Here is a 24,047-nt window from a genome sequence, read left to right as displayed (position 1 = left end):
ATTGTACAGCTGATGGTACAGACATGATGTTTTTTAATACGGTGAGAATACTACTAGATAATCTGAATGTGCAGTAAAAATAAACAAGGATCAAGGTCAGAGAGAAGGGGAAGGAGAAGAGGAGCTGGACAGAGGGATGGGAGGAAATGGACACTGCGACCGAAAAGCAGGAGGTGGACAGAGGGAGGGGGCTGGGAGAGATGGAGACAGAGAGGGAGGAGGAGAAGGTGGACAGAGAGAGGCTGGAAGGGGGGGAGGGAAGAGTAGGAGATGGGAAAAAAGAGAGGGAGGGGGAAATGCACACAGACAGGGGGGAAAGGAGTTTAGGACGTATTTCAAGTTCCCATACGCATTAGATACGTGCGCTTTATCTGTTCTTTCTTTTCCATTTAACCAGACTGAACCACAGCAAAGCGTGACGGGGTACAGCTAGTTAATAAATAAAGCATGCGAAAATACTACAGTAAAACTTGCTCAAATCGACACGTGTATAATTTGGAGATCTGCCCAAACCGTACAAGTTTTTCACTCTCTACCTGACAAATTTTGCGTAGCCCAGTGAGTTTTGTGTAATCCGGAAACGTGTCCAATTTGGAAAATTATTTTAGTCCCAGGCGACTCCGTTTTGAGCAAGTTTTACTTGTTTGCTTTTCAGTTACATACAGGGACAGAATCTGAGGGACCCTTCAACTTTTCATCATGCAGTATTTGCAAAGCCCCACTGTTGCACAGCATAACAGACAAGGAAAATTTCGGCAGATGATGGCACTTTGATCACTTGCGTCAAGAGGTGGAAGTACGTCTGCGTTACGGTCGTAATTCAATGCAGGTAGGTGAGACTAGACGCTACAGTGAAAGTGTCGTCCACAGATCGGCGCGGCGGCGGTCTTGGATGCGGCGGCGCGGGTGCCGGCGATATGAGCTCCTGCGGGCCGGCCTTTAGGACGCGCAACAGTCCCTCGCAGAAGACCTCCCTCCGCTGGGGCGACTCCTGCAGCGCCGCGGGCGCCGCACGCCTCTGAGGCGACACTCACCAGCCACCGACCACTAGCAGTCGCGCCACTGCCAGCCACACGGCGCCTCATCTCTTCTCTGCACCCACCACATAACAAGGTAACTACACCAGCAGAGCGTGTCTTACTGAAACGTTTTCTTAACATGAACGTAAATTGGTGGAACTGTATTTCTCTTCTCTTTATTTGAACAAAAATGTAATAGTAATAATAATAATAATAATAATAATGGTTTTACAATAGGTTTAATGAACATAGAAATATTATTATTATTATTATTATTACAAGAAAGACAAGACATTCTGATAAAGAAAAAGAGGTGATCGGCATAATTGGTTTTCGTGGTCAGTCATTAATAGGATGATGCTAGATCATGCATCGCTAATAAAGATTTGTGTCGCCAATGATGGCATGCGTAAAATTCGTACAACAAATTGCAATCGGAATTCGTGAATCACGAAAAGATACTGAAGGCAGGTTCTGTGATTGATTATGCAAATCGGCGTATAGGTTGCTGCAAAGGCGGCCGATCAGTTGCATCACCAGAAGTACGTCTAAGAGAGTTCTAGCTCAAAGAGCATTCCCGAGTCAAATTTCCACGATGCCGACCAAGAATCCAATTTATCAGTTTTCCCCCACCAAAAAATCTCATTTCCCTATTTCGAAAAATTAAATTCCAAATAAATACAATGGAAACAAAATTGATGAACAAGGTTGAGCTATTTAATAAACGTAGATAATTATAGCAATGGAAATCTCAATTCAAAAGAAAAAATCAACATTTTGAAAGTCTCATTTGCTTATATCGAAAAGCCAGATTTCCATCTTCTCATTTAAAATAATTCAAATGTAATAAATTTTATGCTTTATAAATAAAAACCATCAAACCTCATTTGCCTATATTAAATAATAAAATTATCATTTTTCATTTAAAAGATTTCAAATCTAATAAATTTTATTCTTTATAAATAAGAGTAAAAAAATCTCATTTGTCCATATCGATAAAACCAAATTCTCATTTTCTAATTTAAAATTTTCACATCTAATAAATTTTATTCTTTATAAATCAGACCCTCAAAATCTAAACTCTCAAAGGTACATTATATCAGTAAAAGTTTTAATAAAAAATATAGCTTCCTCATCTATAAATACAATGGAAAAAATGTTGAGAAAAGCTGAACTCTTTAAACACTTCGAAAATTATTGAAAAGGAAAGTATGGATTGAGTTCAAAAGATTTAGAAAATTAGTCAAAGGAAAATGGTACTCAAATGTGGCTAGAGAAGATCTGTTTGAATTTATTAATTATTAAAATAGGAAAGATATATTAAGGAAATATAGAAGACAGAACTAAAATGTAACACTTTAAAAAAATTTTGATCGATTGCTAAAGCAGAAAAACTGAAGACTGTCCAGCTGAAGGGGGGGATTGACTAACATCGCAGCCCTGGGAATTTTATGAGACAGCCATTCACCACCCTGTGTCACAGTGGGACAAGTGTCTCAACAGCCAGGGTCAATACTTCTAACATACAGATACTGGTTTCTGTAATTACGTCTCCAGCTCATTTCTTTTTGAATGTCCCTTATACCTTACTTTACTTTTCTTATTTTCGAAAGTAATCGAAAGAATAATCACTTACTTGATTATTTTTTATTCGATCGTATTACAAAATATCTATGTGAAAAATGGAAGAAATGAAGTTTTTTTCTCAAGAACTTCTTAAAAACTTATGATTCTTTCAGAGATTTTCTGAGAATAGCTCAATTAAATAATGATGTAAATGTAAGTCTTTACAATTTTATTCAAAATTATCCAATTGCCGTAATTAATTTGATTAGAAGAATGAATGTTTTAACTATTCAAAAAACAACAATGAAGTTATGAGTATTCTTTAACGAGAATATAACAAATGATACTATTGCATATGTTATTATGTATGCTAAAATATGTAGCTTATGATTCCCAAAATAGAATGCTTACTGAAAATTTAATATTAATTCAATGAACGAAAAGTTAGAATTATTTAAATATCTTTTAACTTCTTGTTTTCAGTTCCTTTTGAAATACTTTCCAAAATGAGATTTTTTTGGTGGGGGGGGGGGGGGGGAGGGGGGGACTGGACTGAGAAATTGGATTCTTGGTCGGTATCCTGGAAATTTAACTTGGCAATGCTCTTTGAGCTAGAACTCTCTTAAACATACTACTATCACCTTACGAAGACTTCCTGGTAGTCTCGTCTGACATTCTGTAATAAAAAAATATTGGTTAGAACAAGGTAGATGTAATAACCATTTTCAAATAAAAACATTTCGACGTTTAACGCATATATTATCATAAAAGATACAAACACGCTCCTTTCGCAGCATGCGTCTGTGCCGGAGGCTAAGTTAAAAAAAAAAAAAAAGAGAGAGAGAGACAAGATCCCTCGCTAAAGAAGCTACAGTCATTTGTTTCACAGATTATTTTTACAGGATTTGCTTCATCCCATCTGTGGAGCGGTCGATTGTCCAATTAATTTAGAAAAAAGGGGTATCACAAAAGAGCAAAAAGAGCAGTTACAAGTGTATTACAAGTTAAGAGTGCGGGGAACAACACAAACGTTGGGCTGACTGTTGTTATGCAAACAATGGATACTGTGAAACACTGCAAATGTGATTGCATGCTGAAAAGTAATGCCCCCGAATTTCTTATGTTAAAGTGCACAAAGATTTTTAAATAAAAGGAACATTATTAACATTGCAAAACTTTATTCTTCATGTCTTCATGTTTATTTCTCAACATAGCTACCCTGGTGATGAATACATTTCTCCCAACGAGAGAGCAGTTCAGTGGTACCGCCACTGCAGAATGTTTGACTCTGTTGATGGAGCAAGAACCTCACTTCTGATTGCATCGTCTCACCGTAATCGAAGTTGGTTCAAATGGCTCTGAGCACTATGGGACTTAACATCTATGGTCATCAGTCCCCTAGAACCTAGAACTACTTAAACCTAACTAACCGAAGGACATCACACAACACCCAGCCATCACGAGGCAGAGAAAATCCCTGACCCCGCCGGGAATCGAACCCGGGAACCCGGGCGTGGGAAGCGAGAACGCTACCGCACGACCACGAGATGCGGGCGTAATCGAAGTGAAGTCCTTGAAGATGTTCTTTAAAGTTTGGAAACAGGTAAAAATCGGATGGTACTAAGTTGGGACTGTATGGAGGATGACTGATGACAGTGAACCCATGGCATCGGGTTGTTGCAGATGTCTCAGGGCTCGTTATATGATCTGACGTTGTCAACCTGAAAGAGACGGTGCTCCACATGTTGACAGACTCTTCGAATTCGAATCTCTGTTACGTCACGTTGTTTCTGAAGCACCGACATACTTACGTTACACACGCTACAATTCTGAGCTCTCTAGTGGCTGAGGGCTGCATATATATAGGCATAAAAGAATAAGGATGTATAATGATAATAACACTTGTTTTATTTGAAAAGCCTTCGTAATTTTTGAGTAATCCTGGACAAGAATTTAAGCACGATCAATTCTGTCACGGAGGGACTGTTGGCACAATCCCACATAAATTATATACATTTATTCAACAGTAAATTACCAACAAATAAAAAGTTGAATAACTAAAAAAAAATTCAAGTGATAGTGGTGGTGGCACACAATGAATGGTGTAGCCTACAAACAAACAGCCTGTACCTTGCTGATAATTGCTTTCACAGAATACATTAATACTTGTCGGATACAGGCAAAATCTAAAAAACACAAATACAATATTAAAACATTACAGAACGTACACTAGCAAATAATACTTTAACATAAAGGAAACGTGCTTGAAACGTATGCTGTCAATCTTGGATTCGATGCGTTTAAAACCAGTAGCAAAACTCAGTATTCACCATAAGGGCTACGGCCAGGAATGCCAAAGAAAATTTTTAACAGAAAATACACTTTGTGATAAGGTAGAATTTAATTCTTGCAACTTGTGTAAACTCAATTTCGGCTCAGGATGACCACCTGACAGAGAACTAGCTGTAATCTTTCATAACTCGGTTCAAGCATCATTATCCTTTAAATTAAAAAAAAAAGTCGGAAGGTTTACAGCACTGAAGTAAATGGACCCCACAATAAGACCATTTAGAAGGTATTGCGTCAGCAAAAACGTAATAAAATGTATATTATTTAACTTATGTTCATTAATCAACAATTCTTAAACCAATAAACGCCTTACTCCCCATTTGAATTCAGCAACTTCAAAGCCCAGACACACACCCGAACGTTCAGAGTACAAATGAGCCTCTTATCCTAATTCCAGTGAAGAAACTATTAGCAACCATATGTGACGCTGGCCATTCACGGAAGTGTTCCTTTGTTCTCCGGCCGGTCGGTGTGACCGAGTGATTCTAGGCACTTCAGTCTGGAACCGTGTGACCGCTACGGTTGCAGGTTCGAATCCTGCCTCGGGCATGGATATGTGTGATGTCCTTAGGTTAGTTAGGTTTAAGTAGTTCTAAGTTATAGGGGACTGATGACCTCAGATGTTAAGTCCCATAGTGCTCAGAGCCATTTTGAACCTTTGTTCTCCATCAGAATCAACAGTAGGCGACTAATGTGGGAAGTGGCTGACAACTCTGTCAGGTGTTTCTGGTCGCTGATGTGCAGCACCACTATTGAAAGACCTTATCCGGTAACCATTCACTAAGGCTGCCATGGTTTCTCCACTGCTAGTTCCATGGTACTAGAGGGAGCTGTAGAGGGCAAAAAATGTAGAGGAAGACAGAGATTGGAATACGTCAAGGAAATAATTGAGGACGTAGGTTGCAAGTGCTACTCTGTGATGAAGATGTTAGCACTGGAAAGGAATTCGTGGCGGGCCGCATCAAACTAGTCAGTAGACTGATGACCAAAAAAAAAAAAAAAAAAGTTCCACGACGTCAGAAAGAAAGGACACTACGCACCCAACTGCAAGGGCGCCACTGCACAACGCCCACAGGATCTTTCACCAAACACCAGTTACTCGTCCAGCACCACATAGAGCACTGCCCGCAGGCGGGACCTAAGCTTCTTTGGCATGACGTGCTTGCTCCCCTGTTTTGCAGAGTCGCAACTCCGTGGTGTCCTAGCAAGACGGCAAGGTAGCACGGCGTCGAGCACGCCCAAATATCTTTGACAATGAGTCAACGACCGACTATGTTTAACATAAAAAAAAATCGGATGAGTTACTCTGTAGCACCTCCCTGTTAGTCCTATACTCTGTTTATCATAAGAATAAACCTGATGTAAACATAAGTAAACGCGATGATTTGTCAGGAGCCGCAGCACATGTACGCTGTTGTTGTTATGCTCTTGGAAGTAGGTCCTACTTATGTATTAGATATCTTATTACTTAGTTACGTTAACTGAAACTTTAAGATATTCTACTGTATTAACAGCAACCAGCGTTTTTCTTAATCACACTCTAGCTATGTGCTTTGTATTTAAATCACAATCACAGTCTGTATTGTTGTGCTCCGATTGTCACGCTGATACTACACAGCGTGAAAATGGCTGATGCTGCTTCCTCCTCCGTAGTGAAACACGCGTGTGGAACACAGTTGAAAAGTGCCGAGAAATAGGTTGTTCTTAATGTTTTTCATAAATTTACAGAAAAAATCGGCTTTGACGTTTTGAGAGGGACTATATGTGATACAGTTGAAATACAAATGCACACTGGATGTGTAGGGCATTTGGTAACATAGTAGATACATAAAATGGTACCGTTTATGGATCACTGGTTCAAGTCTCGCCTTAGTCATTATTTATTTCCGCTCGATTTGTAATACCTACATGTCGTTAATTGTATAATTCATCGTCATTTTTGTGACTAATGCACGTCTTGTTGTTTGTAATTACATGTTCACGCGAAATTCCAGTTTTCATTTCAAATATAAATTCTTAATCATCGATATTTTATGAAATTTTTTAAATAAAGGTTGCTTAAATTAAGAAAACATAACAACTTGTTCTTAGGACAAAAATGAAAAACCAAATACTCTTTATTTAGACTATGTCCATCATTTTATACTACAGGTATAGTCTCACACGAACCAGAGTGATAAATGTCGTAGAAACATGAGAGGCATTTTTTTTCATAGCATTGAGCACACCATAAAAATGCTGCATTTTTACGTTGGTCACTGTGCCACTACAATATGAACCCAACAGAACTGATCTGGAGCCAAGTAAAGGGATCTTTTTTGCGAGAAATAACACGACTGTTAAGCTGCCGGGGTACTGGAACTAATGCACACAGCTTTTTCACATGTCACTGCCAACGCTGGCGGAATATACACTCCTGGAAATGGAAAAAAGAACACATTGACACCGGTGTGTCAGACCCACCATACTTGCTCCGGACACTGCGAGAGGGCTGTACAAGCAATGATCACACGCACGGCATAGCGGACACACCAGGAACCGCGGTGTTGGCCGTCGAATGGCGCTAGCTGCGCAGCATTTGTGCACCGCCGCCGTCAGTGTCAGCCAGTTTGCCGTGGCATACGGAGCTCCATCGCAGTCTTTAACACTGGTAGCATGCCGCGACAGCGTGGACGTGAACCGTATGTGCAGTTGACGGACTTTGAGCGAGGGCGTATAGTGGGCATGCGGGAGGCCGGGTGGACGTACCGCCGAATTGCTCAACACGTGGGGCGTGAGGTCTCCACAGTACATCGATGTTGTCGCCAGTGGTCGGCGGAAGGTGCACGTGCCCGTCGACCTGGGACCGGACCGCAGCGACGCACGGATGCACGCCAAGACCGTAGGATCCTACGCAGTGCCGTAGGGGACCGCACCGCCACTTCCCAGCAAATTAGGGACACTGTTGCTCCTGGGGTATCGGCGAGGACCATTCGCAACCGTCTCCATGAAACTGGGCTACGGTCCCGCACACCGTTAGGCCGTCTTCCACTCACGCCCCAACATTGTGCAGCCCGCCTCCAGTGGTGTCACGACAAGCGTGAATGGAGGGACGAATGGAGACGTGTCGTCTTCAGCGATGAGAGTCGCTTCTGCCTTGGTGCCAATGATGGTCGTATGCGTGTTTGGCGCCCTGCAGGTGAGCGCCACAATCAGGACTGCATACGACCGAGGCACACAGGGCCAACACCCGGCATCATGGTGTGGGGAGCGATCTACTACACTGGCCGTACACCACTGGTGATCGTCGAGGGGACACTGAATAGTGCACGGTACATCCAAACCGTCATCGAACCCATCGTTCTACCATTCCTAGACCGGCAAGGGAACTTGCTGTTCCAACAGGACAATGCACGTCCGCATGTATCCCGTGCCACGCAACGTGCTCTAGAAGGTGTAAGTCAACTACCCTGGCCAGCAAGATCTCCGGATCTGTCCCCCATTGAGCATGTTTGGGACTGGATGAAGCGTCGCCTCACGCGGTCTGCACGTCCAGCACGAACGCTGGTCCAACTGAGGCGCCAGGTGGAAATGGCATGGCAAGCCGTTCCACAGGACTACATCCATCATCTCTACGATCGTCTCCATGGGAGAATAGCAGCCTGCATTGCTGCGAAAGGTGGATATACACTGTACTAGTGCCGACATTGTGCATGCTCTGTTGCCTGTGTCTGTGTGCCTGTGGTTCTGTCAGTGTGATCATGTGATGTATCTGACCCCAGGAATGTGTCAATAAAGTTTCCCCTTCCTGGGACAATGAATTCACGGTGTTCTTATTTCAATTTCCAGGAGTGTAGAACGGCACGTCATAGAAGAAGAGGAGAAAATGCGGTGCCTGTGTGCTATGTGGATTCTGTTGTTGATTGATTCGTTACCAACGCAGCAGATGGCAGTTCCAGAACTGAAATGTATTTCTCGGATTCGGATAACGAAGGAACTAAAAGATTACCAGACGACTGACTGTAATTAATATCGTCAGTGGCTTCAGCATTAAAAAATTCTGTGAAATCCCTGCAGCATGCTTTTGCATCACATATGGATCCCTCAGAAAACTTACCCTGTGTTTAAGTTACGAATTTTCATCACTCTTGTTTGTAATTGAAACACTGTGGTAGGTGAGAACAAGAGAATTTTATGCTTTTCGTCTGGCGTCCTGAGAATCGTCTGGTAGTGCTGGGGTTTTGCCGAATATTATTTCATTCGCTTGAAAAATTAGACAACATTCGAAGCTACATTTTCTTTGCTCGGATCTTTTTACGTCTTAACTGCAACTGCAGGTGGCAGGCCAGGGCTGTCCAAGTTAATGCGCCGCTAAAGTTGTCACCCATTATCGCTCAGTCTATGTGCATGTAACGAAGTACAAAACGTATCCTTTATGATCGTACTTGACTGTACTGGACACTGCTTGGCTTCCGCTCCACATGAAACTATATCTATATCCAATGAGATTCAAGCAAACATGGAAGAATACATGTTGTAATGTTTGCATCAGGTTTATTATTATGCCGAAAAGAGTACAAGTCAGCCGTACTGATATGAGAAATCCAGCGAGAGTCAAGTACCAGACATAGTCCAAGCACGCAGTACGCACTGCAGCCAGGGCGTATCGCACCCCGGCAGGAATTGTGACACAACTGGAAAAAGGAATCCTTGAGAAAATTATATTGAAATAGTATCAGTTATCTTTAAATTTCTAGCGAATGTTGTTCGCAATAAATTCCATAAAATTTTTCGTCGACGTTGGGGCACTTCACATCTATAGTTTAACGACAAACTAAAAATGACGTTTTTCGTAAACTTAATTCGACACTAGCTTGTTGTCGCCGTGCAGACTGCTTCATTCCGCTTCGGAGACCACGGGATAACGTGACATGACGTGACGAGGCGGAGGAGGGCCAGTCTTCAGCTACGGGTAGATTCAGTGGGCTTGCTGGCTGCTGTGTGTATGTCCAGCTGCCGATTGTGGGAGCAAATAAATAGTTTCGGTATCTGAGCCACTGGATACGTTACAAATGTTTAAGACTTTGTTTATAAGGTGCTTTGCAACGAGCACGAAGCTTGGAACTTCATTTTTGATGACAGAAAGTCGACACTGAATCAGATTTATTTTTAAAATTTTGTTTTGCTTGGCCAATGTCGGGTCACACCCATCTTTAGCAGAACACTACAGAAGACAGATAGACACGCACACACGCACACACACACACACACACACACACACACACACACACAGTGGAACACTACGGGAGACAAGTCAGAACGGTCAAATGTATATATATATATATATATATAAGTTACTTAGATATGTAACTATTTTAACATCTTGACTTCTTATCAATAGTATGCCAACGATGCTGGACATGTGACCCAATACTGGAATGGCTTCAAAAGATTTCAAAGACAAATCTTATGCAGCTGATCTCGACCTTTAGTCATAAAAAATGAAGTTATGAAATATTTAAGGCATGATTTTTCAGGTTCAGATGGTTACGAAAACAACGGGAACACCAACGTCTTAGAAGTGGCTTGGCTGTCAGCAGCTGGTTGTCAGATCCAGCGGTACAAGCAACGGTCGTCATGCAGTCCCGATATTTGTTCCTTCATGACACGAAAAGTTCCTTTCAACTCTGGAAAGGTACCATGTAATGAAAACTTGCCAGCTTGCCTAGTTTTCGGGTTTCTGCTTTAAGCGGTAGATCCGGCAATAACTGGGCTTATTAGTCAATTCTCAGGTCGGAGAGAGGCGACGAAATAGGTCTAATGCATCCCACTAACACCATCGGCGACAAAGAGCTATTACCGTAGTGACAGAATTGTTTCGGCACATGCCACCTAGGTCTTTAGCACCAAAACTGAAGTCTGCTCTGTCAAATATGGTTAAAATTACTAGAGTCATTAAAAATAACTCAAGAATAAAAATTAAATATCGTATCCACGTGGCTGGCTGATCACTGAACTGAAAGTAGTTGAAAGAGCACTGCTGTGTTCATAACAAGTTTTGAGTTCCCTTTTTGCTTTGCATGTTTCAGAACACAGGACGCTCGTTGGGTGATAACACTGATTACAAATGCACATTATACTTTATGACTGTCGTCTTTTGGGAAGGAAGGGTGATGGTAGCTAAGGAGTATGAAACGTATTTTAGACTGTCCAATCGTTCACGAATGTGTGATGCAAAACGGGGCATATCTCTCACTTCAACAGGAGCTGGTTATAGGAACATGATTTGTTGTTGGAAATAAATCAAATAATTGCCGTATATTGGCTTACGAAGGTTACCTGTGTGTAAAGTGTTGACGTTATACAAGATTCACCAGGATAACATACACGAGGATAGAAAAACAATATGCAGTGGTCGGCCTGAAAGTTAACGTGACGCAAGAAACGGTTGAACTCAATCAGTCTGTTATATGAATTAGGATATACTTTCCCGACGTTGCGTGTAAGATATTGAGATATTGTATAACATCACAGAACTGTTTCCTGTTTAATAGTGTTGTCATGATCCGTTAAGCATTGACGTAAAATTCAGCTACTGTTTCAATCAGCCAATCTTTTCGATCTCATTCGAAAGCTATAAGAAAAGAACTGAGCATCAACAAAAGTATGAGAATCACCAAAAACAGAAACATGACCATGGATCGTGGACCAACGATGATTGGAACATAAAAATGTAATACTATAGCGCATCTTCAGCCTTGTATAAAACAACGAGATACGAATTATGTGTATCAAATGCAGAAAGCCCTTTTACGTTTCAATGACAACTTTCTACTGTGAAACATGGAGCTATGGAGCCGGCGATGTAGGCTATTGTCTCATGCTATTCAATTATTCAAAGTCTTCATTAGTATTTCATTATCGCGCTGGTGAGCTGCCCGCTTCCTCACTGAGTTGTAATTATTCCTTTCCTTGTCAATTTTAGATGGTTTCATATTAGTATTATTTGATGATCGGTTGTATTCACTTCATTAACTTTTGTGATTGCTCGAATCCTGAGAACATCCCCTACTAAAAAATTGCTGTTTACTGACCTTCCTACTATGTCAACAATTCCTCCGACCAATTACTCAGGGCTGATCATATTTACGTAGTCCTCTATAACGACTACTGCACTGGCGCAATTTCAAAAACAAACAAGCGTAAAAAGTATTGTTGAGTCAACGTATGCTTTACAAATTGCTAACAATCAAATTGCGTGCTGTGGAGTATCGTCTCAGATGTGCGGCTGGATTCGTGATTAAATACAGGAAAGATCACAGTTAGTTATTGCTGTGTCGTCCGCACAATACATAGCCAGGGCAAAAGCACCACAAGCTCAAAGATGCGAGTTGGTGGCAGTGCCATAGAGACTCGCCATTTGCTCGAGTTCCACCAGCGCCACGGGCACCGCTCAGGATGAAGGTGTCGACTTCGCCTCGGCCAATTGCCAACAGAGCAGAGTCCGTCAATGACCGGACGACAACGGGCAGAACGGAAGATAGAAGAACAGCTCTCGCCCACTTGGTTGTAGATCATTGTCCAGGGCTGACTTAGACAGGGAACGTCGTTTAGTGAACTCTCAGAAGTGAAGAGACAGTTGTAAAACTGCATTTGCTATGTACTGTGAAATTTACCTACTATTATTTGCAGTTAGCCATTGAGGGCATTTTTGTGTTATATTGCAAGCAGTGTTGTAGACTTCATAATTCAACAAGTCATAAACGTAAGTAAACTTTGGAACTCATTTGTGAGACTTTGTTACTAATTTGTTGCAGTGATGTAGACCCTTCGTTCTCCTATCCTTTTACCTGACCCTGGGGCATAGCTGTGTAATAGTGGCAGGGGGAAATTGTCTTAGCGGTATACTGCAGCGTAAGCCGTTTCACGAACTCACAAACTCGTCGTAATGTAACAGTGGCAACTCGACCCCACAGCAATAACGACGAGGCCTTTACAAAACTGGCGACGAGACTTTACAAAAGTGGCGACGAGGGCTTACAAAATTTATAACAGCTGGGAAGACATTGAGTGAAACTGAAGTGATAGCTGGCTTTCCCCCGGGGATTTTTATAGGTCCTCTGCTGTTCCTAGTCCACGTAAACGATTTAGGGACACGATCTGAGCAGCCGTCTTAGATTTTTTGTAGATGATACTGTCATTTACCGTGTAGTACAGTCATAAGAAGATCAAAATCAATTTAAAAATGATTTAGACAGGATATCTGTGTGTTGGAAAAAGTGGCAGCTGACCATAAATAATGAAAAGTGTGAGGTCATCCACATGAGGACTAAAATGAATGCATTAAATTTCGATTACACAATAAATCACACAAATCTAAAGCCTATCAGCTCAACTAAAATCTTAGGAATTACGATTACGAACAACTTAAACTGAAACGATTTCATGGACAATGTTGTGGGGATGGGAAATCAGAGACTATGTTTTATTGTCAGAACATTTACAGGATGCTAGAGGTCTCCTAAAGAGACTAGCTACACTACGCTTGTTCGACCTTTGCTAGAGTACTACTGTGCAGTGTGGGTTCCTTACCAGATTGAATTGACGGACGACATCGAAAAAGTTCAAAGAAGAACAGCTTGTTTTGTATTATCGCGGAATAGTGGAGAGAGTGCCACGAATATGATACGCATAATGGGGTGGCGATCATTAAAGAAAATGCGTCTTTCTTTGCGACAGACTCGTTTCACGAAATTTCAATCTCCAACGTTCTGCTCCGAATGCGAAAGTATTTTGTTGACACCCATCTACATAGGGAGAATCGAGCACTATAATAAGACAAGAGAAATCGGAGCTCACACTGAAAGATTTAATCTTCGTTTTTCACGTGCGCTGTTAGAGAGTGGAACGGTAGAAAAAGAGTGTGGAAGTGGCTCGATGAATCCTCTAACATGCACTGAAGTGTGAACTGCAGAATAGTCGTGCAGGTGTAGTCATGTAGACATAGATTGTACCAGCATGACAAGGCACCCTGTCATAAAGTAGCACCTGTGAGGCGATGTTTCGTGTACAATAACCTTGCTGAAGCGGCCTGGCCTGCTCAGACTCCCGACATGAACCCAGAGGAAATACCTTTGGGATGAGTTAGAACATAGACTTCTCTCGAAACCTCAGCTTCCAACATCATTACCTTCCCTGGATTTGACACTGGATGAAGAATGGGCTGCCATTTTTCTACAGACAGTCACCTCATTCACAGTGTCTCCATCGGAATTCAACACAAGGTGAAGACAGCACCTGTGGTATAGGGATAGTGTCTTTAATTAGTAACTGAAAAGTCCTCGGTCCTGGGTTCAAAGACCGTCATGACTAAATATAGAATAAAAATCATCAGCAATGGCGGCCGAAGACTTGCTGCATAAGAAGTCACCCTCAGTCAGAAAACGGCCTTTTCAAAGAGGGCGGAGGAGCGGACAGAAAGTTCAAGGCAATCTATTTCCTTCGGGATGGGAAACTGTCCCTGAAAGGGGAAGAATCAGCAATGAGGATGCAGTAGTCATATAATTTGCATCCACAGGATGTGTAGCCTGTAATCTTTCCGTTTGCAAAACAATTCGGACTACCACCCCATTCGTATCTCTGGGAGGGGACTGTCAAGGAGAGGTGACCATTTGAAAATGACTGAGTAACCAACGAAAGGCTGACGCTCTACGAGTCGTGGCATGGAATATCAGAAGTTTGAACGTGGCAGGGAAGCTATCAAATCTGAAAATAGAAATTCTAAGGCTCAATCTAGATATAATGGGCGTCAGTGAAGTGAAATGCAAAAGAAGACCCAGTTTCGGGTCAGTTAAATATCTAGTAATATCAACAGCAGCAGAAAATGGTATAACGAGAGTAGGTTTCGTTATGAGTAGGAAGCGGGACAGAGAATAAGTTACTGTGAACTGGTTCAGATGGTTCAAATGGCTCTAAGCACTGTGGGACTTAACATTTAAGGTCATCAGTCCCCTAGACTTAGAACTACTTAAACCTAACTAACCTAAGGACATCACACACACCCATGCGCGAGGCAGGATTCGAACTTGCGACCGAGGCAGCTGCGCGGTTCCGGACTGAAGCGCCTAGAACCGCTCGGACACAGCGGCCGGCTACTGTGAACTGTTCAGTGATAGTGATGTTCTTATCAGAATAGGCAGTAAAACAACACTGACAACGACAGACCAGGTGTACATGCCGACGCCACAAGCAGAAGATCAAGAGGTAGAGATAGTGTATGACGATATTGAAAGAGTAATTCAGTACGGTATGTAAAGGGACATGAAAATCTAATAGTCGTAGGAGGTTTTAAGGCGGTTGTGGGGGAAGATGTAGAAGAAAGGGTTACGAGAAAATGTATTCTTTGTAGTAAAAATAAGAGAGGAGAAAAACTAATTGGATGCTACAATAAATTTCAGATAGTAATAGCGAATACTCTATTCAAGGACTGAAAGAGGAGAAGGTATACTTCGAAAAGGCCGGACGATAAGGGCAGTTTTCAGTTAGATTACATCAAGACCAGGCAGTGATTTCGAGATCAGATACTGGATTGTAAGGCGTACCCAGAAGAAGATATAGACTAGTACCCAAACTGAGTAGTGATGAAAACTAAGCTGAAGTTGAACTGACTGTTCAGAAAAAATCAGTGTTCAATGAAGTCGAATGCGGAAGTACAAGGAATGAACAAATACGCTTGAAGTTCTGTGAGGCTATAGATACTGCCGTAAGAAATAGCTCATTAGGGATTCAGTTGAAGAGGAATGGACATTTCAAAAAAGGGCAATCACAGATGGCGGAAAGAAGAACTTAGGTACAAAGTACGTAATACGAAGAAACCATGGGTAACAGAAGCAATACTTCAGTTTACCTATAAAAGAGGGACGTATAGAAGTATGAAATTCAGGAATATAGAAATACAGGTACTTAGGAATGAAATGAATAGGAAGTACAGGAAAGTTAAGGCGAAACGGCTGCTTGAAAAATATGAAGAATACGAAAAAGAAACGTTTGTCGGAAGGACTGGCTCAGCATTCGGAAAACTCAAAACAACATTTTGTAAAATCAAAAGCCAGAGTGACAACGTTAAGAGTTAAATGGGAATTCCACTGTCAAATGCGGGATGACAAGGCGGAGAGGTGAAAGAGTACACTGAAGGCCACTATGAGGCGGAAGATTTGTCTGATGTGATCGAAGAGGAAACAGGGGCCATTATAGAGGAGATAGGAGATTCAGTATTATAATCAGAATTTAAAAGAGCTTTGAGAGACTTAATATCGAATAAGGTTGAAGGAATAGTTAACATTCCACCAGACTTCTAAAAAAAAATGGGGAAGTGACATCAAACAAATATTCACGTTGGTGTGCAGAATGTATGAGACTGGAGATATTCCATCTGATTTTCTAAAAAAACTCGTCCACACAATTTCGATGATTGCAACAGCCGACAAGTTCGACAACTGCCGCACAACCAACTTAACAGCTGATGCATCCAAGTTGCTGACCAGAATAACACACAGAAGAATGGGAAAGAATACTGAGTATGTATTATAAAGGGAGTTCGGCTTTAGAAAGGCTAAAGGCACCAGACAGACAGTTGTGACGTTGCGACTGATAATGGAAAGAAGACTGAAGAAGAATCAAGACACGTTTATAGGATTTGTGGACCTGAAAAAGCGTTTGATAATGTCAAATGCTTCAATATGTTCGAAACTCTGAGAAAAATAGGGGTACGCTGTAGGAAAAGAAGGGTAATACACAACATGTACAAGAGCCAACAGCGAACAATTAGAGTGGAAGACCATAAACGAAGAGCTCGGATTAAAAAAGTGTGTAAGACAGGGGTGTAGTCTTTTGCCCCTCATGTCCAATCTCTGCATCAAAGAAGCAATGACGGAAATAAGTACAGAAGAGAACCGAAGAATTTGGCATGTGGTGCAATAAGAAAGTTGAAAAGTAGGTGGATTGATAAGGTGAGGAGTGAGGAGGTTCTCCGCAGAATCGGCGAGGAAAGGAATATATGGAAAACACTGAAAAGAAGAGGGGACAGGATGATAGGACATCTGTGAAGACAACGAGGGGTGACTTCCACGGTACTAGAGGGAGCTGTAGAGAGTAAAACCTGTAAGAAAACAGAGACTGGAATACATCCAGCAAATAATGAAGAACGTAGGTTGAAAATAGTACTCTGAGATGAAGAGATTGGTACAGGACGGAATTCATGGCGGACCACAGCAAACAAGTCAGAAGGCTGATGAATCACAAAAAAGGCAAATACGATTTAGTAGTGTCCAGTAATAGACGTGCGGATACTTTTGATCCGATAGTGCATTTTACATAATTATTATCTGCAGAAAATATCATTTACGGACAGATAAAAAAGAGGTGAAGGTGATGTTGATTAATTGAAAAGAATACAATAATGTGGTTAACATAAAAATTTGGATGATAGAGTTGCAGAAGAAGTGAAAGAATTCTGTCAATTGGCAATATGAGATGCCCGAAACAATGAACAGATCGGAAGTCTCTTTGAAAACCGAGCGAGGTGGCGCAGTGGTTAGCACACTGGACTCGCATTCGGGAGGACGACGGTTCAATCCCGTCTCCAGCCATCCTGATTTAGGTTTTCCGTGATTTCCCTAAATCGTTTCAGGCAAATGCCGGGATGGTTCCTTTGAAAGGGCACGGCCGATTTCCTTCCCAATCCTTCCCTAACCCGAGCTTGCGCTCCGTCTCTAATGACCTCGTTGTCGACGGGACGTTAAACACTAACCACCAACACCACCACCATCTTTGTGAAAGCGAGGAGAACTTTCATCCATAAACGAGCGCTACTGGTGCCAAATATCGATATGCAACTGACGAACAAAATGGGAAGTGAACATGATCGGTAATTGGGCCTCAGAATAGGGAATATCGTGCAATATTCGCGGTTCCATCATCGCTGACGGAACGACGTTATGCAGTATCTCTCTGCATGTATTTGATAGTGGACTGATAGTGGACTAAAAAATGGAAATGTGGTATGGTACTCTTACCAAGGAGATCCTAAGTTGAATTTCCCAATAGGCACAGCTGTCTTTTTCCTCGTGGTGTGAGGGAGTTGTGTCTTGATTGTGTCTGTTGAGCTTAAGTGACCATTGTTGATGTGTGTATAGAGTGGCAATATTAACCAGAGCTTCCAATGCAGCATGTACCACGAATAAAATAACTATGTGATTGGCAGAAGGCAGTGGTAGGAGTCTGTGTTTCCAGCTGGTGTTGATGCGATCGATAACCAGGAATGAGACGAAACACTCACTACCATACTGAATCATCGTCGTCTTCGTTTAGTAGTGAGAAGGGCCGTAGCGATGACTGCGTTGTGAGCAGCAGCGGTAGCCACTACGACGTATACGTCAGTATCGTAATTTTTATTATCAAAAAACAGTCTTGATCACAATTTATTTACTACGGTGACCGGTTTCGACCACTACTGTGGTCATCTTCAGACCAATGAGTAAGAACCTCCTTCTGCTGGAGAATCACAGAATGAGTAGTGATTCTCCAGCAGAAGGAGGTTCTTCTTCACTCCACGTAAATCAGTTAATTAAATATCGATATTATTCGTTCGACATGGTCTGCTTCCCCTTTCCTTCTTCAAATGGTTCAAATGGCTCTGAGCACTATGGAACTTAACTTCTGAGGTCATCAGTCCCCTAGAACTTAGAACAACTTAAACCTAACCAACCTAAGGACATCACACACACCCATGCCCGAGGCAGGATTCGAACCTGCGACCGTAGCGGTCGCGAGGTTCCAGACTGTAGCGGCTAGAACCGCTCGGCCACCCCGGCCGGCTTTCTTGTTCAACGGAGCTCCCATCCCTGAAGGCTCCAAAGTTAAAAATCAATGACACGTTAAGCTCCAATCTTTAGTCCCGTCTTTGACATGCTTTACAGCCATCTGATACGAACGCCCATGTTGCCGCCCGCTTCGTAGGCAAACCGCCACACGTATGTGTGAAAGGGTCTTCTGCCTACTAGGTGAGCCTAAAGTTCTGAGCCATCTGAATTCTTTATTTTTCTTTGCAGACCCAGCAAACAATCTTTTCATGAGGTTGTCAGGTTATTTTCACATGTAAACTTTCAATTATAACAGAACGAAATACATTTTTTTTCTCCTATAGGATTCGCCCGTTTCTATTTAAATCCAATGTTACTCCTTCACGTCTTATTAGAGCATTGTCTTGAAGAACTGATCCGCGAAATTAGCGTCAGTTCCTTTGTACGATATTTTGTCTAAATACTAACAGTTGGAAATAGCGTGCTGAAACCCATGTGCTACAGACAGAAAAAGAATGATAATTGCGTCGCTTAGAACACTCAAATACCTGTCTTCCGTAGAAACTAATCTGTCACCAAAAAGGTTAGACGGAAGAAGATTGAAATGATTTGTCATAGCTGCAGGCAAGGCATTACAGTAACTGAGTGCGCAATATTGTTCATCCTACGCTACAAGAATGCTGCTGACACGAATAGTACTATCTACGAACTTCAGAATGTAATGTTTCGTATACGGCCAACATTACTAGCTTTGCTTCAGAAACGGCTCGATAGTAATTTTCTCGTCCCCTCTTCTGTTTCTCATCTCTGTTTTGGAATGTTAATTACTATCTTATGCTGTACGTTAAAAATAGTGTGACATATTTCTACGCAGGTAATATTGGTCAAAATTCGAAGAAAAGCTGCTGTTACGGTATGCCTGGAAACCAACACCTGTCGAGATACGGTTCAATCTGTCCTCACGTTCCCATCTGAGTGTTACGTGGAGGTAGTCACTACAGACAGTGCTGCTTGTTTCTGCCGCGCATCCTTACACAACTTTCAACTCTTCTTCATATTGTATGACGCATTCTTTTAAACACTCGTGGCTCCATTCAGATGGTGCCACATGTGTTGGTCACACGCTCCTATGACGTATGCACATCGTCTATAGGTTACGCATACCCTAGTGCCTTTAAAAGTCCTCATAGCTAGGAATCCAACGGATTGAGATCCGGTGAACAGGGAGGACATGATACCGGAATTTCTCGACCAATCCACTGCTCATGAAACGTTGCGGTGAAATACAGTCACCTGATGCATAGGAAATAGGCCGGTTGCTCGTTGAGTATAAACCACAGTCGTTGGCTTTCTGAAAGGTTAACGTTCTCCGATAGAACTGGTAATTCATCGCACGTAAATCGATGATATACAGCAAATGTTAATCTGTTGCGTAAAGTGTATGCCCTCAAGAGTCTGCCACCTACAATTCTTGCCCGTACACTGATGCTGAAGTGATCCTAATTTTTATCCTCACGAATACTCGCGAATTTGAATTTGTCCACAAGTGTTCACTGTGATAATTTACTGTGCTGTTTACTGAGATTCCTTTTTGTACTAGCAAATACTATACGTTACTTGCCACAAATAAAACGACCAGTATCACAATAGATACTGGTCTCTGTACATATAATTATAGGAAGTCTTCTCCTAGTACTGACCAATACTGCATCCTGGAGAATTGCGTGACACTTTTCTTCAAACAGGTCTATATTACATTTCATGTAGCTGATATTAAGAAAAATCATTTATAAAGAAATTTTGTGCAGAATGAACATAAAACTCTCTCCCTATTTTTTACTTTCTCTCGTTCTCTACCTGGTGGTGCTAAAAGCTCGATGAAGTACCCACTGAAGATGGCACAGGAAAAACACGCAGGTATGAAACGAGTGTGAAGTTACTGTAACGCCGATAAACAGTCTTATCTGATGCGAATTAGTTTTGAACAACTGAAAACAAGTTACTTCCTGAATATCGAAAGAACAACATTATATCTGAAGGCTGAAGGCCTGAAAACATTACAGTAATCTGAAAGTTCCAAAATCCACCACGATACCGCAGGTTCTACTTTCAGTTATGCTGCAACAGAGGAGGAATGGTCCATGGGAGTGACCTCTGGCGATACTTGTGCTGCCACTAGGTGACCAGACGAAGGACAGCCATCCCTTGTCTGTCAGCTGAAGGGCTGTCCCGTTGGGCGGAAGGTTTCAACATAGCATTCCTCTCTCCTCCCCTCTCTCTCCGAATAGGTGTAGAATGTCTCGACATCTGTAGAAGGGGCTGGGTCCCAACTGGTGGCCAGGGTAGGTGGTTGGGGGACGTACTGAGGTCTCCATCTTCATCAGCATTTGTGCTGGTGTAGTGTAGAGCAACTGAGGGCGCCTCCACGGAGCTGGCTGTGGAGTGGAGCTAAGATGGGCTGTTGGTGTCCGAGATGGGTATTGTGGAGGACGTTGCCACTGGAACGGCGGGTGATGGTATACTAATTGACCCAGGAAGCAGACCATGGCAAGACTGCAACTGATTAATGTGCTTCTAGCAGTCTGTACCATCTTGATGTGTCATATTGGCCATGGCCCAGCCCATAAAATTCGAAACGACCGCAGGAAACCAATGCTGGCGGCCTTTGGTGAATAAAAGGATCCAAATCGGATCTTGGAGAGAGAAACGGTAAAATATGGACTTTGAGAGAAAGGGTCGGCGCTCATGGGATGGATGGTAGATAATTAGAGCTGATGTGATCGGCTATGGAGTTTTTCTGCTGTGATTCACTTGTCCTGGGGAGTGAAACGATAAGAAGCCAGAAATAGTGTAAGGGCTTCGTCCAAAGGATGATGGCGGTGGATTTTGGACAGCTGAATTTAAAGGTATAGACGAAACGTTTGGATAGACCATTAAAAAAAGGGTAGAAGGGTGCAGTATGTATCAGTGCTATGCCATTTAATTCACAAAACATAAAAAAAATTTGCAGAAAGGAATTGAGGGCTATTATCTGAGAACATTATTTCTGGGAGCCCTACAGCTGGAAAAATTCAGGACAGAGTTTGAATGGTCTGTGCTGCAGGAGTGGTAGACATGCATAAGACATAGGAGAGCCACTAACAGTTTCTAAGGCAGTTAACCAGGAGTACCCCAGGAAGGGACTCACAAAATCCAGGTGCAATGGGGACCAGAGATCAGAACAGTCTGGCCAAGGAAAACATGTGGAGGGGTAGCCTACTTGCTCTGGCAGGTAGAGCAGGAGGTAACCATCTGGTTGATCTCCATGTCCGTGCCCTGCCAGTAGACATGTTGGAGGGACAGACACTTAGTGAGCAGAACGCCCCAGTGCCTGATGTGCAAGAGAAGCAAGATCCACAAGTGTAGGGCCACCAGGATCACGACCTTGGTGGTCAATTTTCCCTCTGGAGCAGGAGTACATTGATGAGGCCGAAGGACTCATTCCTGTGGTACCAGCAGTCCTGGACCTCTGGGTATCCCAACTGCTTGCAGTCTGGTGGCCAACCACAAACCACTTGACAGAGTAGCTTGAGGAGCACGAGTCTTAGAGGGTGTGCAACACGATGAACATGGTGTCCTATGGAGGACTGACAATGGCTACCTTGGTGGCGACGTCCAGATGACATCATATTCCAGGCAAGGTCCTAGCCTAGGGGCAGAAGCGAGAGAAGGTCAGCATTAGTATGTTGAGTTGCTGAACAGAACTGAATGTTATTATTATATCTTGAAACGAACAGAGCCCACCACTGAAGGCAGCGTGCTACTTGGGTTGGAATACTTTCTGACACATTGAAGAGAGGGATTAAGGGCTTGTCGTCCACGAAAAGTGGGAAATAGCGCTCATAGACATAGTCATAAAACATTTTTATGCCAAATTTGATTGCTATACGGGATTCTTTTTTTCTCTGATTGCGGTTGCACTGTGGAGCAGAGAGAGTCTTAGACACAAATGCAATCAGTGGCCCCATACCATCAATCACATGTGAAAGGATCGCTCACAACCCATAGTTTGATGCATTAGTTGCTAATATTAGGAGTCTAATAGTGTTGTACGGTGTGAAGCATGTGGGGAAGAGAAGGATCTGTTTTAAGTCCTGGAAGACTTTATCTAATGCTGGGGATCACTGAAAGCGAACGTTTTCATGTCGTGCAATGGTTCTGTAATGGCTGCCTCATATGGAATAAATTTACGGTGACAACTGAACTGCCCCTATGTTGAATTCAGCTGGCTGGTGTTAGTGAGGGCGGAAGTTTTTGCACTGTCTCAGTACACTGTGGTGTAGGGCATATGGCTGACACCTTAAAAATGTGAGCCATGTATTTCAACTGCTGAGAAACAAACAGCACTTGTCTTTATAGCATTTGAGGTTGGTCTATTGGAAAACTTTAAACACTGTATGCAGATTGTTAGCTAAGTCCTGTGTGTTTTTCCCTGTGACAAGAATGTCATACAGATAGCCTGCCACTCCTGGCACATTGTGAATGAGCTGCTCATGGTAGTGCTGTAAAATGCTCAGGGCACTGGCAACGCCAAACAGAAGTCTATTATACCGAAACAGGCCAAAAATAGATTAATCACTAAGGAGCACCAGGATGCAGCAGGTACACATCACAGGAGTCAATCTTGGCCAACATTTTGCCACCTGTGAGGTAGGTCATAATGTCCTCTACCTTAGAATAAGCGTCTATGACAGAGTGGACATTAATGGTCGTCTTTAAGTCCCTGCAGATGCGCAATGTGCCATTTGGTTTTGCTACGATGACGATTGGGTTGGCCAGTTGGCAGCTGGGAATGGGAGTGATAATACTCTCACCCTGTAACCACTGTATCTCTAGCCAAATGTTTTTCTGTGAGCACGAGGGGAATGATTCTGGATTTGAAGAACATTGGTGTCACTGATGGGAGACGAGCCATAGGCGGCTCGAAATCTTTGACAACTCAGAAGGATTGTATGAACACTGAGGACTTGGAAAAGAGGTCTTTTAGGTAGGGGTTCGTGCCCAATGACTTGACGGAGGTGGCAGAGTCGTGGATTTCTAAGCCAAGAGGCTTGAACATATCCAGGCCAAGGAGACTGATGGCTCCAGTAGCTTCGATGACCAAAATCCTGGCTGTGAGGCCATGTAATGGTACTGAACGTGAACAGTAAATTGGCCGTGTACTTTAATGGTGATATTGCTATAACTGTGCAGTGGAGTATCGAAAGATACGATAATAAGATTTCCGGTCTATAAC

General features: G+C 42.5%; 1 protein-coding gene across 1 annotated transcript in view; it reads left to right on the top strand.

Annotated features, from left to right (window-relative positions):
- The window catches only part of LOC124606767 (high-affinity choline transporter 1), a 360,300-nt gene that overhangs the window by 83,575 nt on the left and 252,678 nt on the right, over nt 1-24,047 (top strand). Inside the window, exon 2 of the mRNA XM_047138825.1 lies at nt 871-1,113. The gene's annotated coding sequence lies outside the window, so the exon portion shown is untranslated. The remainder of the gene's footprint in view (nt 1-870; nt 1,114-24,047) is intronic.

The sequence above is a fragment of the Schistocerca americana genome, chromosome 1 (genome assembly GCF_021461395.2).
Source record: "Schistocerca americana isolate TAMUIC-IGC-003095 chromosome 1, iqSchAmer2.1, whole genome shotgun sequence".
NCBI classification, from domain to species: domain Eukaryota; kingdom Metazoa; phylum Arthropoda; class Insecta; order Orthoptera; family Acrididae; genus Schistocerca; species Schistocerca americana.
Note: the sequence above shows the minus strand (reverse complement) of the source record. Positions and strands in the feature narration are given on the sequence as shown.